At 48.0% G+C, this 16,404-nt stretch overlaps 1 protein-coding gene across 3 annotated transcripts in view; it reads left to right on the top strand.

Moving 5' to 3' along the window:
* ANGEL2 (angel homolog 2) overlaps positions 1–16,404 on the top strand; it is a 288,166-nt gene that overhangs the window by 74,182 nt on the left and 197,580 nt on the right. The gene's annotated exons all lie outside the window — the stretch shown is intronic.

Consider the following 16,404-nt stretch of genomic DNA (forward strand, 5'->3'; position numbering starts at 1 on the left):
GAGCACGAGCAAGTGGAGGCTGTACTCCAAACCCCTCTAGCCTTCAGAATAGCTCTCAGACCAGGATAATTCCTAGGTCCAGTGTTAGTGCCCATGTAAGAAAGCCTCAACTGCCACCACATATCATGCCTGGCAGAGCACTGTTCCCAAGGGAGTTGTGCAATTAGCCCATAGTCACACCACTAGAGGCAATGACCTTTTGGTCTAGCTCTGCCACCTAGTGCAGGTTGACACTAACAGCAACCTTCAATGCCAATGAAGCCTCCACCCGGGAGCATCCAGCCACACCAGCAGACAACTTCGCCATCACTCTTCTGGGCTGCACATCCTCCCTAGGAGCCAAGGTAAAATCCGAAAGCCTCACTGAAACTTCCTTCAAGAAAAACACGAAAGCCCCTTTGACACAAAAGTGGGATGCTGCCAAGGCCCCGTCCTTCTTCAAATGCCGGAGGTCCTGAACACCAAGCGGGAGACCATGTCTCAGGCAAGTTCCTCACCAAGGTGCCTCCACACATACTTTTACGCATCCCTAAAAAGTTCAAGATCATATTGAAAGAGCATCCCCAAAAAGCTCAAGATCACATTTGAAGGGGCAACTGCCTTTAGAGGCACCCCGGGCCTCCAGTCCTCAAAAAACATAAGGCCTGGGCCACAAGCCCACCACCTCAGCCCCCTGCTTTGAGGTACTATCTTCCCCCCCACTGCCTCCTGCATCCCCCCTGCCACCATCCCAGCCCATACTTTCTCAGACCCAGGGCCCTTATGATGAGTCTCTAGCACTCAGGGAGAAGGAATACCCGGAGGGGAGGAGAACCTCCTGCGATGAATATATGGTCTACCCTACAGACCAAGAAATATTGCCCTATCCTGCAAAACCAAATCCACCTGATGACACTACATCCTTCACAGGTTGTTCAAACGGCTGCTCAGCACTGTGGACTTGCAGTAAATACAAGATGAGGATAATTTTCTTGTAGAGGCCCTTTCCTAGGTTTGTACGGATGGTGCTGTTTTTCCCCATGCTAAATGACACATTGAAGACTTCCCAGACAACTTAAAAAGAAGCCATAAATGCTAAGGTTGAGAAAAAGTATAACTACTCACCCACTGACCCACTCTGCTTCGAGGTCAGCCCCTCTCCCCTGACTTTCTAATTGTGCATATAAAGCAAAAAAGTGCCTCAGCACAAGGAACTTGTGACTTCCCACTGCAGACATAGTGGAAGCACATTGATGCTGCTTGAGAGCTTGTGGCAGCCTCCACACATTGCTGCAAGCCAACTCTGTGCGGCTTCTGTCTTGATGCGCTAGATGTCATTGGAATGAACTGGAGGAGCTGATAAAGCGCCTCCCAGAAACCTATACAAAAAGGGGGTAAGTGCTTTTGGCTCTTGAATGCTATTATCAGTTGTGCTATAGACACAGTAGATACCACTTCCTAAGGTATCAACGCACACACACATCCCCCTATATGGCTCTGCATTGAAGGGTCCACACCAGAGATACATTAGCATGTACTCAGTCTGGCATTCGATGTGAAGAATCTCTGTGGCCAAGATGTTCACCAGATGTTGAGGAAAAAGTAAGATATTAAGATAGCCAAGTCCATGGGTGATCTCCAAGCAACTGCTTTTTCAGCGACAGCAGTTTAAAAACAAAGGCAAGATCACCTAAAGTGGTTCCACAAGAGGTAGATTCAGGGGCAGCAAATGGGGCTGCTTCAAAAACTGCTCCTTCACCACCAAACAATGACTTGCAGTTGGCCCCCTCTTCCTAGTCCCCCTCCCCATATCCTACTTTTAACACCTGCTGTGAGATATTAAGGGATTACTTCCCAGTGGGAGTAGATAACCTCCGATCAGTGGTTGCTCACTATGGTAAGTCTGGATTACTGCCTTGAGGTCCTTACAGCTCCCCTCAACCCCAACTTGCCGCCTCGCCATGTTGCCTTGGGCAAGACCACCTCCAGCTTCTGAAAGTAGTAGTTCAGGCATTCTTCACAAATGGTGCCTACTGCTGGTGCCTTTGCATTAATAAGGCAAAGGAGTGTGCTCCCTCTACTTTCTAATTTTGAAAAAGGACAGTTGCTATGCTTTGTGGTAAGTGCACAACACTACCAGTTTAAAATTCTGCTATTAGAAGTTACAGTGGCTCCCTGAGTGTCTGCAACATGCCTAGTGCTTAGATGTGGTAGCCACGCATATAAGCGCATAATTGCCATTCATGGCCTTCTATACTTAGACATCTGGATGATCAAGAGCAGCAGATGGAAACAGTGTCTAGTTCACCCTCAGACAGCAGTGTCCCTACTCACAGCCTAGGGTTTACTATCAATGTCAAAATGTTCCACCTCCAACCCTAAGAAATCCATCGCTTACTAGGCTCCCTCCAAAACGCTGTCACAGGGAAAGTTTACCTCAATGAGCAGAGGGTGAAGGCATTTCATCAGATGCTGCCCCTTTTTCAGACAGGACGTTCTCTTTCTGTAAGGATTATAATGATACTGTTTGGTGTTATGGCTTCATGCACCGCAATAGTGCTGCACACCAGACTGCACATGCGTCTGCTGCAGGATTGCCTTGTGAGGCAAAGGTCACAAGCGGAGGGTCCCTGGGAAGATCTAGCATTGGTAGAGGGCCAAACTTCATGCTCTCTGCAATGGTGGAACAGCAACATCCCTTTTCTTCGCAGACCTTTACTTGGCAGTCCTCTGCAGGTAAACATTACAACTACGCCTCACTGGTGGGGAGGATGGCAACTCGACCACATCACTGTTCAAGGCATCTGGACCACTCATTAGCAGCACCATAATATAACCCACCTGGAACTCCTGGCAATCCTTTTAGCACACAAAGATTTCCTTACGCTCCTCTGTGGAAAAACAACCCTCATAAAAACGGACAACAGAAAGTCAGTTTATTACAGTCAGAAGCACAAGGGCCCGCTTCCACCCGCTGTCTGCATTTTCTCATGAGATCTTGCATTAGGCAATCGGCAACAAGATCCACCTCTTAGTGGAGGATTTGCCATGGACAGATTATTACTTTGCAGACCTCCTCAGCAGGGCACATTTAGTCCATGAGTGGGATCTTCTCCCCCCTAGTCCTACACAGGTAGTTGCATCGGCAGGTATCCACATCTGCACCTTTGGGCAATTCACTATAGAGGAATTGGGCAGGCACATTTGTGCATGCTTTGCTATCTCTCCTGCTCATCCTGTGCATGCTGAGGAAGATGAGGCAGTTGTCCACGGCTCTCATCCTCATGATCCTAACCTGGACCAGACAGCCCTCGTACTCCATGCTTTCTCAGACCCAGGCAGCCCCTATGAGCTCTCATACTCGTGGTCCCAACCTGGACCAGACAGCCTTCATACAGCCTTCATACTCCATGCTCTTGGAGATGCCCATCATCTTCCGCACAAAGTTGCAGCACTGATTGGCCCATCTAATTCAAATCAGACACCAGGCATCTCATCCTAGTAATTTTGCACCAGTGGTCCTAGAGTTTGATTAGCTCAACTTCTTAGAGGAGCGCATGCTTATACTGCGTCAGGTACGTAAACCCACTGTGTGTGTGCTGCGTGGCCAATCTGAAAAGGATTGTCGTCTACTGCATCTCGAAGGAAACAAGCCCATTTAAAGTCTCTTTAGGAGACATTCTTTCCTACCTTTTACACTTAGAAAACTCCGGTTCACCTCGCTACAGTTGCACTTGGCTGTAGTTGCAGTATATGTGCAAAATAGGGAGCATTTGTCTCTTCTCAAAATCCTAATGTAATCTCACTCTTCCACATCAGTCAAACCATTGGGATGCTCCTCCTTTGTTCTACGACCAGACTCTGTAGCACAAGGGGCCTTACACACTCTAGACATTAAAAGCTCACTCGTACCATATTAAAACAATCCAATTTTTTGTAACCTTTGCTAAACTCCATAAGGCACCAGATTTCTAAATTGGGCATAGTGAGATGGTTTAAGTGCACTCAAACTTGGCAAAGCCCCCAATCCTATTCCACCCACCACATTCTCTAAACCAAGAGTCTCCAATATTTCCATTAATAAGAGTTACTTATGTTCAATGGAAATTATTCAGAGCTGCTGATATTATTACTGTTGTACACATCAGTCAACATTACTTTAGTCAATACCCTATGCAAGAGTATTAATTGTGATCAACTCAGTGCAGTGCATGATTGCCGGCATATATTTAAAAAAGGTTTTAGTAATGCTCAACAGCCACTGCTTCATTCCCCCTGGCACCAATGGAATAATACCAAGGTACATAAAATAGTAATGTCTTCCAATGTTGCAGGATTTATCATTCAAATATTACCTTTAAATATATTTTGGACATTATAGGTTCTAAAATTACACACATTTTTGTCTTGAATAGAGACTTTATAGTATGGTTATAATTATGTTAATTCAACCAAACAAAAGCTTAATATTTAGTAGACTTGGCTGCACACACAAGAGCAACTCCGTTAGATGGAGAGCTGCTAGTAGCTTGCAAGCTACTCCTTGGATAAGCCTGCTCTAAACATTACTCTGGATATAGTCTAACTTGCTGTAAGGAAATGCCTCCTTGGCATGGTTACCCCCTGACTTTTTGCCTTTGCTGATGCTATGTTTTGAATTGAAAGTGTGCTGAGGCCTGCTAACCAGGCCCCAGCACCAGTGTTCTTTCCCTAACCTGTACTTTTGATTCCACAATTGGCACACCCTGGCACCCAGATAAGTCCCTTGTAACTGGTACCTCTGGTACCAAGGGCCCTGATGCCAGGGAAGGTCTCTAAGGGCTGCAGCATGTATTATGCCACCCTAGAGACCCCTCACCCAGCACAGACACACTGCTTACCAGCTTGTGTGTGCTAGTGAGAACAAAATGAGTAAGTCGACATGGCACTCCCCTCAGGGTGCCATGCCAGCCTCTCACTGCCTATGCAGTATAGGTAAGACACCCCTCTAGCAGGCCTTACAGCCCTAAGGCAGGGTGCACTATACCATAGGTGAGGGTACCAGTGCATGAGCACTGTGCCCCTACAGTGTCTAAGCAAAACCTTAGACATTGTAAGTGCAGGGTAGCCATAAGAGTATATGGTCTGGGAGTCTGTTTTACACGAACTCCACAGCACCATAATGGCTACACTGAAAACTGGGAAGTTTGGTATCAAACTTCTCAGCACAATAAATGCACACTGATGCCAGTGTACATTTTATTGTAAAATGCACCACAGAGGGCACCTTAGAGGTGCCCCCTGAAACTTAACCGACTATCTGTGTAGGCTGACTGGTCCCAGCAGCCTGCCACACTAGAGACATGTTGCTGGCCCCATGGGGAGAGTGCCTTTGTCACTCTGAGGCCAGTAACAAAGCCTGCACTGGGTGGAGATGCTAACACCTCCCCCAGGCAGGAGCTGTAACACCTGGCGGTGAGCCTCAAAGGCTCACCCCTTTGTCACAGCACCGCAGGACACTCCAGCTAGTGGAGTTGCCCGCCCCCTCCGGCCCCGGCCCCCACTTTTGGCGGCAAGGCCGGAGAAGATAATGAGAATAACAAGGAGGAGTCACTGGCCAGTCAGGACAGCCCCTAAGGTGTCCTGAGCTGAGGTGACTCTAACTTTTAGAAATCCTCCATCTTGCAGATGGAGGATTCCCCCAATAGGATTAGGGATGTGACCCCCTCCCCTTGGGAGGAGGCACAAAGAGGGTGTACCCACCCTCAGGGCTAGTAGCCACTGGCTACTAACCCCCCAGACCTAAACACGCCCTTAAATTTAGTATTTAAGGGCTCTCCCTGAACCTAGAAACTAGATTCCTGCAACAACAAGAAGGACTGCCTAGCTGAAAACCCCTGCAGAGGAAGACCAGAAGACAACAACTGCCTTGGCTCCAGAAACTCACCGGCCTGTCTCCTGCCTTCCAAAGAACTCTGCTCCAGCGACGCCTTCCAAAGGGACCAGCGACCTCTGAGGACTGCCCTGCTTCGACGACGACAAGAAACTCCCGAGGACAGCGGACCTGCTCCAAAAGGACTGCAACTTTATCCAAAGGAGCAGCTTTAAAGAACCCCTGCAATCTCCCCGCAAGAAGCGTGAGACTTGCAACACTGCACCCGGCGACCCCGACTCGGCTGGTGGAGAACCAACACCTCAGGGAGGACCCCCGGACTACTCTACGACTGTGAGTACCAAAACCTGCCCCCCCTGAGCCCCCCACAGCGCCGCCTGCAGAGGGAATCCCGAGGCTTCCCCTGACCGCGACTCTCTGAGACCTAAGTCCCGACGCCTGGAAAAGACCCTGCACCCGCAGCCCCCAGGACCTGAAGGACCGGACTTTCACTGCAGAAGTGACCCCCAGGAGTCCCTCTCCCTTGCCCAAGTGGAGGTTTCCCCGAGGAAGCCCCCCCTTGCCTGCCTGCAGCGCTAAAGAGATCCCTTGATCTCTCATTGACTTCCATTGCGAACCCGACGCTTGTTCTAACACTGCACCCGGCCGCCCCCGCGCCGCTGAGGGTGAAATTTCTGTGTGGGCTTGTGTCCCCCCCGGTGCCCTACAAAACCCCCCTGGTCTGCCCTCCGAAGACGCGGGTACTTACCTGCTGGCAGACTGGAACCGGGGCACCCCCTTCTCTCCATTGAAGCCTATGCGTTTTGGGCACCACTTTGAACTCTGCACCTGACCGGCCCTGAGCTGCTGGTGTGGTAACTTTGGGGTTGCTCTGAACCCCCAACGGTGGGCTACCTCGGACCAAGAACTGAACCCTGTAAGTGTCTTACTTACCTGGTAAAACTAACAAAAACTTACCTCCCCCAGGAACTGTGAAAATTGCACTGTGTCCACTTTTAAAATAGCTATTTGTGAATAACTTGAAAAGTATACATGCAATTGAAATAATTCAAAGTTCCTAATGTACTTACCTGCAATACCTTTCAAACAAGATATTACATGTTGAATTTGAACCTGTGGTTCTTAAAATAAACTAAGAAAAGATATTTTTCTATACAAAACCTATTGGCTGGATTTGTCTCTGAGTGTGTGTACCTCATTTATTGTCTATGTGTATGTACAACAAATGCTTAACACTACTCCTTGGATAAGCCTACTGCTCGACCACACTACCACAAAATAGAGCATTAGTATTATCTCTTTTTACCACTATTTTACCTCTAAGGGGAACCCTTGGACTCTGTGCATGCTATTCCTTACTTTGAAATAGCACATACAGAGCCAACTTCCTACACTTGCCAAAAGACAATGGCTGGACCAAATGTGTACAGAACTGTATCCCAAATATCTGCATCATCTTAGTCTGTGCAGGGTATTTGCATCGACAGCCACACATTTTACAGTCTGTGCAGGGTGTGTGCATCGACAGCCGCACATACTACAAATGGAAAATGTTACCCTATAAGCATCCTTTTGTAGTGTGCAATGGTGTAAATTCACTTGCACTCACCCACCTGCCCAGAAGCAATCAATAATTACTAATACCCTCCATGATATGTATATTACGTGTCTATGGCCCTTCACTCCACTTATATCAATCAATCAATAAATTTATAAAGCGCGCTATGTACCCGTTAGGGTTTCGAGGCGCTGGGGGGGGGGGGGGGAGGGGGATGCTGCTATCGTTCGAAGAGCCATGTCTTGAGGAGTCTCCTGAAGGTGAGGAGGTCCTGGGTCTGGCGTAGTGAGGTCGGGAGTGAGTTCCAGGTCTTGGCGGCGAGGTAGGAGAAGGATCTGCCGCCAGAGGTCTTGCGCTGGATTCGGGGGACGATGGCGAGGGCAAGGTTGGCAGAGCGTAGTTGACGTGAGGGAACGTAGAAGTTGAGTCTGGTGTTCAGGTAGGTGGGTCCGGTGTCGTGTAGTGCCTTGTGTGCGTGGGTGAGGAGTTTAAAGGTGATCCTCTTGTCCACGGGGAGCCAGTGGAGGTCCTTCAGGTGGGGGGAGATGTGACATCGGTGGGGTATGTCGAGGATCAGGCAGGCGGATGCGTTCTGGATGCGTTGGAGTCGTTTGATGTCTTTTGTTGGGATGCCTTTGTAGAGTGCGTTGCCGTAGTCGAGTCTGCTACTGACGAGGGCTTGGGTCACCGTCTTTCTGGTTCCTGTTGGAATCCACTTGATGATCCTGCGGAGCATTCGGAGGGTGTTAAAACAGGAGGATGAGACTGCGTTGACCTGTTTGGACATGGTGAGGGCGGAGTCGAGGATGAAGCCGAGATTTCGTGCGTGGCTGGCTGGGGTGGGTGGGGGGCCCCAGGGAGGTGGGCCACCACGAGTCGTTCCAGGCCGAGGGGGTGCGCCCGAGGATGAGGACTTCCGTCTTGTCGGAGTTAAGTTTCATGCGGCTGTTGCTCATCCACTCGGCGATGGATTTCAGTCCCTCGTGAAGGTTGGCTTTGGCAGTGAGAGGATCTTTGGTCAGGGAGATGACGAGCTGGGTGTCGTCGGCGTAGGAGAGGATGCGGAGTTTGTGCTGGCGGGCCAGTTGTGCGAGGGGGGCCATGTAGACGTTGAACAGGGTTGGACTTAGTGAGGAGCCTTGGGGGACGCCGCAGATGAGGTTGGTGGCTTTGGAGCGAAAAGATGAGAGCCGACCCTCTGGGTTCTGCCGGAAAGAAAGGAGGAGATCCAGTTGAGGGCTTTGTCTTGGATGCCGGCTTCGTGTAGACGGGTTAGTAGGGTGCGGTGGCAGACTGTATCGAAGGCGGCTGATAGGTCTAAGAGGATCAGGGCTGAGGTTTCGCCGTTTGTAGTCTGATGTCATCTGTGGCGGCGAGGAGTGCAGTCTCTGTGCTGTGGTTTCGTCTGAAACCGGATTGGGAGGGGTCTAGGATGGAGTTGTCTTCTAGGTAGTGGGCGAGCTGTGCGTTGACGATCTTCTCGATGACTTTCGCTGGGAAAGGGAGGAGGGAGATCGGTCGGATGTTTTTGAGATCGTTGAGGTCAGCCTTAGGTTTCTTGAGGAGGGGTTGGATTTCTGCATGCTTCCAGCTGTCCGGGAAGGTAGCGGTGTTGAAGGAAAGGTTGATGATCTTGCGTAGTTTGGGGGCGATGGTGACGTCGGCTTTGTTAAAAACGTGATGTGGGCAGGGGTCAGAGGGAGATCCTGAGTGGATGGAGTTCATGGGTTTCGGCGTCGTCTACTTGGGTCCAGGTGGTGATGTGGTCGGCGTGGGAGGAGTTGTTGGGGGTGGGGTCTGGCAGAGGTGAGGTGTTGAAGCTGTCGTGGATGGCTGCGATTTTCTGGTAGAAGAAGGTGGAGAGATCGTCGCAGAGTTTCTGGGATGGAGGGATGTCGTTGGCGTTTGGGTTGGAGAGTTCCTTCACGATGCCGAAGAGTTCCTTGCAGTCGTGAGCGTTGTTGTTAAGGCGTTCTGTGAAGTGGGAGCGCTTGGCGAGTCGGATCAGTTGGTGGTGTTCACGGTTGGCTTCCTTGAGGGTAGCAAGGTTCTCGGGTGTGCGCTCGAGGATCCATTTTTTTCTTGAGTTTCTGGCAGGTGCGTTTGGAGGTGGTCAGTTCGTCTGTGAACCAGGCTGTTTTTTTCTTTTCTTGGTTGGCGGTGGGTCTCTTGAGTGGGGCTAGGATGTTGGCGCGTGAGTATACTACTCACTTGCTGAGCAGAGAACAGTACGAGATGGAGCCTGTGTTCTTGTGCATTGTGGACTATAGGAGAAGTCACAACAGGTCTTGTGACACTAATTTCTTCAAACAAAACCAAGTTGCAAATGTTCGGGCCTAGCACTAAATGACACAGTGTGACACGTGTGAATCTACAGCAATATGTGCTACGAACAGATAATTTAGGGTAAGTAATATTTCCTTTTCTTTCGGTATTTAATAACCGTGCATGTGTTATAAAGGTCTTTCCCTCTAACTTTGAAATTCACCACAGTTAGTTTGTTTAAAGCCTACACTGTCTCGGACTCTCAGCTTTTTGTGACTGTGAAATCAGATTAACAACCAAATGACAAAGAAGGAGAACTAGAACACAATAACAGGGAAAACATATCTTGATGGCGATTCTGCTGCTTTTATTTCTTTGTGTGCTTCTTTGACATCACCGGTGACTTTCAAATTGCAGTATCTTTTCTCAGTCCTGACATTGGGTCAGGCATTTCAACATCCTGTTACAGAGGACTTCAGTCACCACAACAAAGAAAGAATTGTTTCCATTTTCTGATGATTAACAACTAGAGCCTAGCAGTTGTAGCCATAGAAGTCTCCAGTTGCTTGCTAGAATTAAATTGTACTTTAAGGTTCTGTGATTTTGGGAAGTGTTAGGTGTTTGGGTGAAACCCAGTAGGGGATTACATGATGGTGGCAGCAGATGGGGCAGTAAAGCTGATTATATTCGTGATTCGTGAAAACCAACAGAGTTGCTGACCCAAGATGCTTGTAGGGTAACCCTTCTGCAAAATGATTCAGATGTGTGAATGCCTCCAAATTCGACTTTAGTAGGGGAGAATAGGTGTTGCATAAAAAATTGCCATCTCCATCAATCATTCAGGAGCCCACTAAAGACCACTTGGCTTCGGCATCAATGACTGATTCATCCTCCATTCAAAATGTTCAGTACGTTTCCTTGACATATGTCACATGATCTGTACACAGAGGGGATGTATCTGTCTTTCCAGTCCATTCTCCAACTTGACAGGAAGCCTAGATTGATAACCAGTTAGTTACCTTCAGAGGATATACTGGATCCTGACTGCTCCGCCACTTTAGGTAAATAAGGAAACTAGGGCTCAACTAAGTGGTCATATGGCTAAAGCGACTCTGGAGGACAACTCTCTCGGTAGAACAAGTCCAATCAACTCCTAGCCCATTTTTGTTAAGCGCCATAAAAGTTTCTTGCCCTGAGGCAATACCCACTGAAGCATTCAAGATAACAATGTCAAAGTCGAAAATGAATAAAAAATTAATGAAGGAAGCAAAATCAAAAACTTAATTGAAGTACTTGAAAGAGAAGTAAAAGATGTTGTCTTCTTTCTCTTAGGATAATCAAGTATGCAAGGCAATTAAAAGACCATGGCGATTGGAACCAGGAAAACAGAACAGCAGCATATATTCGGAGACCATGAAAAGAAAACTTTTAGCATCTTCTACGGAGTCAAGCTTCAAGTTGGATACAGCCTCGCTCAACTGGATTAGACCTGCAGCATGTAGATCAATTTGTCAAAGAATAGGCACCTACGGCTTCTCATCTCCTTTTGATTACAGCACAGAGGGCATATAATTGAAGCACAGCGAATTGTGCCAAATTGTGGAAATTTACCAACAGATCCAGCTCAGGCATACTGAGAAGGGCCAAGATATGATGTTTCGGATGCTGAACCAAATCTTAAAATACATTAAAGACATCAAGGCTGCACAAGTAGACTGCTTCACTGCTAGGCCAGAATCTCCGAGCCAGATGCACACTTATCCGATTGCAAAGATCAGCAGCGTAACTCATTATCTGTCTTCACAACTCGTACTAAAGCAATCCTACTGAATAAAAGCAAACCAAATCTTAAAGTAATTGGAAAGCTACAATCTAAAGTTTGTCAGTGTTCCTGAATCGTGGAAGGAGAGTACAGATACTGGAGAGCTGATTTCAGGATTTGATAGGAAGTATATTTTTTGATTTTCAAGGTCACTGCTCCTAAAACTACAAGTTTAAACCTTCTAGGGATTGTTGCAAACACATTTCTGTAATAGACCGCTCACAAGGTATTCCTCTGAAGTTTGGGTTCAGGGCAGAATTCCAAGCCCTGCAAGCATGGTGCCTATATAACTCTGAAGGTGATGCAGGACGTGAAGTGAAGCTGCTTGTATTCCAACACTGAAAGAAGTACTACTCCTGCTTGTAGTTGAGAGCGCAGACCCATTGCCAGGGCATTTGCCACAACAGACCGTTTTTGTGTCCCAAGTCTTCTGGCAAGTCGAAGATGAAGCACAAGGAGGTCAAACAAAATTTCTCAGTCCCCTTACTCTCAGCCAGAGAAGTTAAAGGACATCAGGATGCCTCTCAGTCCCTCTGCCAGTCCCCCAGTGGTTAACTGATTCTGCAACTGATCCTAATGCACCTTGAGTTTCGTGGGCTGTCTGCGATGTTGCAACAGATTGAGGCCTCTAAAAGGACCATATTGCAATTCTTAAGCACTCTTCTAGGTCCTTCTAGTGTGCCTCCGGGTCTCGGGGATCCAGAAAGGCACCCAGTACTGCCACTGCTTGCACGTCCTCCCTTGTCACCTATCTGTGCCTTCTGAACCTATCTTGTGTTCCGCTCCTATATCGGAGCAAGCTTCCAGTTAGTCACCAAAATCCCTACCAGACCCTTTGTTGTTGACCCCAGAGGAAGACCATGTCCTAATAATTATTTACACTCAAAACTAAATTTGTCTTAGTGCTGGCTGAGGTCACGTCCCAAAGCCATTCCCAGTTCAGTCTGACTCAGACAGAAACATGCCTTGATCTCTGAGCTGCACCCCAGCGCTCCCGCAACTTTTCGTTTTTGAGACGGATCAGAGTCAATCACATGCATGACAATGGAGGTATGGATTAGTTCTCCCCACACTATGATAATGACATGGATTTGGTTAGTGAGATCTTGCTGGTAGTCCCTGACGACTTTCTGGTTCAATCCATCCAGGATGGTCAGTAAGCTGTCAAATACATTATCTGTTCTGGTCACTTCAAAGTGCTTGGGCAAAACAATCCGCACTAGAGATGTGGTTCGGCGTCCTGCTTGGATGAGATTCAAATGCTTATCTGCGGATGTGCAAGCCCCACTGATGGATGTGTCTTTTGACAGATCTCTCCTGTTGGTGAACGGGCTGATCACACTTTGCAACGCTTCAAAGAAAGCTGGGCCACAGCATGTTCTTTATGTCTTTCTACCCATGTGAGGCAGTATCCTCATCAGTCCCCCTTTCAATGCGAGACTAGAGATGTTTGCTTACAGGGGATGCCAAGGACCTTGCAAAAAACATCCCAGTCCTTTTTGGGACGTGGATAAATCAGACAATGTCCAGGCCACCAGAGGCAGCAAACTGACCAGTCACCCACCACAGCAGCATCAGCCACTTTAGTTTGCCCTTAGTTACACACACCCTGTATAGGAGGCAGATTCAGACATTTCCTCTAAAGGTGGCAAGCTATAACAGCCAACAGGTGGCTCCATCTAAACATTCAGCAAGACTATACCCTGACATTCCTTTTTGATCCACCGCATCTTCTGCCCACACCAGATCCTCCTTCAGAGGAGCACTTGTTCATCTTGCTTCAAGAAGTGCAGGATCTTTTGGTCATGTGCGCCATAGAGAGGGATCTGGCCCGGGAAAGAGCAACTGGCTGTCACTACCGCTATTTCCTCAAGGTGAAGACTGGCAGAGGACTTCATCCTATTTTAGACCCCTCCCTCCCCCCCAAAATGCCTATTTGTAAAAAAGTCAAATTTAAGATGCTCACATTGGCCCAGGTTCTGCCTGCCATGGATCTCGGCTGCTGGATGGTAGCTTTGGACTTTCAGGATGACTACTTACTGTGCCTGTCCTAAAGTCCCACAGATGCTGTTCTCGGTCCAGGGTAGCATAGGAGTATTTTCTGCTCTGTTCCCGTTCGGCCTCACCAGTGTCCCTTGCTGGTTCACAAAAGTGATGACTTTGGTTGCACAACACCTTTGGAGGTTGGGGACTCCAGTTTTCTACTACTACAAGCCTCTTGACTTTATTGGTGTCACTGTCCATGTTCTGAAGTAACCCCTTATTCCGTCGCAAAGGCTTCCATCCATCTGGGGCATTCTGGATACCTTGAGGCTTCAGGCCCTCTCTCTCATAGTCGAGGGCATGATCCTGATGTTTCAGCTTCAAACCTATGTCTCAGTGGGAGTTGCTTTGAGGCTTCTTGGCGTCCTGCATCCTGCTCATCTACTATGCCTAGTGACATATGCAGGCCATGCAGTGGAATCAAGAAGCAGGGCGGGTGGGGTCCTGGGTCCTGTGCCAAGAGAATGCTGGAGTGTGCAGGCATTTTCCAAGTTGTGAATCGCCTGTCAGGAACTTTGAACACCAGGGCGCAGGAAGCCACAAGGGTGTTGGCCCAAAAGGTGAGCTTAAAAGGAGAAGCCACCTGTAATGGACAAATGCAAAACAATTGGGAGAGGTGATGATCTATTGTTTAGGCAGACGGGCTGACAGTAGGGACAAATAGGGGGGAAACAAGTTGTTAAACAGATTTTTTCAGGGGCATATAGCTCCGTTGGTAGCCCAACCTCTGGGTTGGACTGGGGAGCTCTGCATGCTGAGAGAGAGGTTCTGCCATGTTGAAAGTGGGCAGAGTAGAGTCTTTTGGGGATAGCTAGGTGCCACAATTCACAGGTAGTTGTCATCAGGAGGGATGGAACCTGGTAGCCCATTGGCTAGTGACTGAAACCTCCCCTGAGAACTTTTTCTGGTCATAATAGGGCACCTCTGGCACCCCGAACTCTGATCTTGTTGGACTGGAGAAGAGGACCGAAGGACTGCTCTGCTGCACCAAGTACCCAAAGGAGGAGGCTGCACTGATGTGGACTGTACCTGCTGCATCTTGTGGCTACCAAAGGAAAGGGACTGTGCCTGCTATGTCCTGCTTCTGGGGAAGTAGACTCCTAAGCCCAACCGAAGCAGGAGGCTCCAAGGGTCAGTTTGCTGACGTGTTTGCAGCATAGGGCCACAACAGCTGAAGAAGCCTACTGGGCTGTGCAGCACCAAGGACCAGGATCCAGTGCTCAAACGTTGCCCCTTAGTCTGCCCGATCCAGGTAAGTCTTCTGAGTGCAGCTTGGTCGCCTAGAGGGCAAATTACTACCAAAAGAAGGGAACAGCTGTACTTGGGCGACTGATAGCCCAGTGACAACTAGAGTTCTGCCAAGCTTGAGAAGACTTCAAGGGACGTCAACCCCTGTGGCCAGGATCAGCTCACTAAGCCCACTGACCAAAATAAGTACCCAGGAGGAAGATCTCTCCCTGTCAACTGCGCAGCATCTTCAGCATCCTTGGCATTTTCGGAATCCTGTATCCACTTGCATCAGGACCATCCAATGTAAGTCACTGGTAAGGTGCCACTGACGCTGTAAATGGATTGGAGGATGCTTCTTTCGTCGAGGTAACTGTTTCTGTAGACCTTGGTGGTCCCCCTGCCCCCAGACCCCCAATCTGGCTTCCTGTTGGAGTCGGTCGCCTAAACTAACTCAGAGAAACCATGTTGATACTTGGGTAAGTTTTTCTTGAAAGTTTTTTTTGCGTCAAATTTGTTGAATTTGTCAATGCTTGTTCGTAGTTCAGTAAAAAGTGTGATTTACCATACCTTGTAAATTCGGTATCTTCAGAACCCCCCACTGGATCTTTTTCACTCTGGTATCAAATTCTATAAAAATCGAATCTATATAAATTGGTGTCAGATTTCTTGAGCGTCTGGTGTATTTTCATTTGTTTTGGTGGTGTTTAAATGCTTTACACTTTTTCCTTTGTGAAAGCCTGACTGCTTAAAGACACAGCTAACCAAGGTAGAACTAAAGGTTTACCAAAGGAAACCTGCTGGTCCCAAAGGGTTTGGTAAGTGTATTACACAGTGAGGTTTCATAACCACACCATATAATGCACCCCATTTCCTTACATAAGAGTGGCATCTGGGCATGAGCATTTATCCTATGATTAGGCTACTACATCTGTAGGATCTTCTGCCGCAGCAGCATGGCAGGGTCCCGCAAACAGGCCTGTGCAGTCCTCACCTTCATGTGTGGAGATTGATCGGCGGCAGTTGACTGCGTTCGATCTTCCTTGTGAAATTTTGTATGTCATCATTGCTGCCAAGCTTTCCTCCACACAATCTGTCTACACCGAGCACTAAGACAAATATGTAGCCTGGTGTAGCACCACATTCTCTTCCAGGGGATCCTCATCAAAGTCATAAACATTGAATATTCCCGCCCTTGTGCGGGGACCCCGGAGCATATATAAAATATATACACATTATACATGTGTAACAAACAGTCATGCAGGCTATCATGTTAAAAACAGCCTAAAATGCTTTATTTCTATGAAGTTTTTTTTTTTTTTTTTTTTTTTAAATACTACAATAGAGCATAAATAAGTACCCAAGCTCCTAAAACTAGGCTTGGGGAAGTAAGCAGTAGCAAACTCTAGTGAAAAAATAGAGAAAACTGCATTGAAAAACAATGAAGCATTCTTAGCCAATAGGCTGCATGTAGGTTAACACAGGAGAACCATAAAAACTTTGGCACTGTGCCTTTAAGACCCTGAGCACCTCCAGTATTCCACCATGCCTCAGGGGTGAAGGAAAGGTGACAGTTGGTTCACAGTTAGGTCAGTTCTTTTTTCCGGCTTCTTCTGAGAGGATCCTGGAGCATTGAGC

This window comes from Pleurodeles waltl, chromosome 5 (genome assembly GCF_031143425.1).
Source record: "Pleurodeles waltl isolate 20211129_DDA chromosome 5, aPleWal1.hap1.20221129, whole genome shotgun sequence".
Classification (NCBI taxonomy): domain Eukaryota; kingdom Metazoa; phylum Chordata; class Amphibia; order Caudata; family Salamandridae; genus Pleurodeles; species Pleurodeles waltl.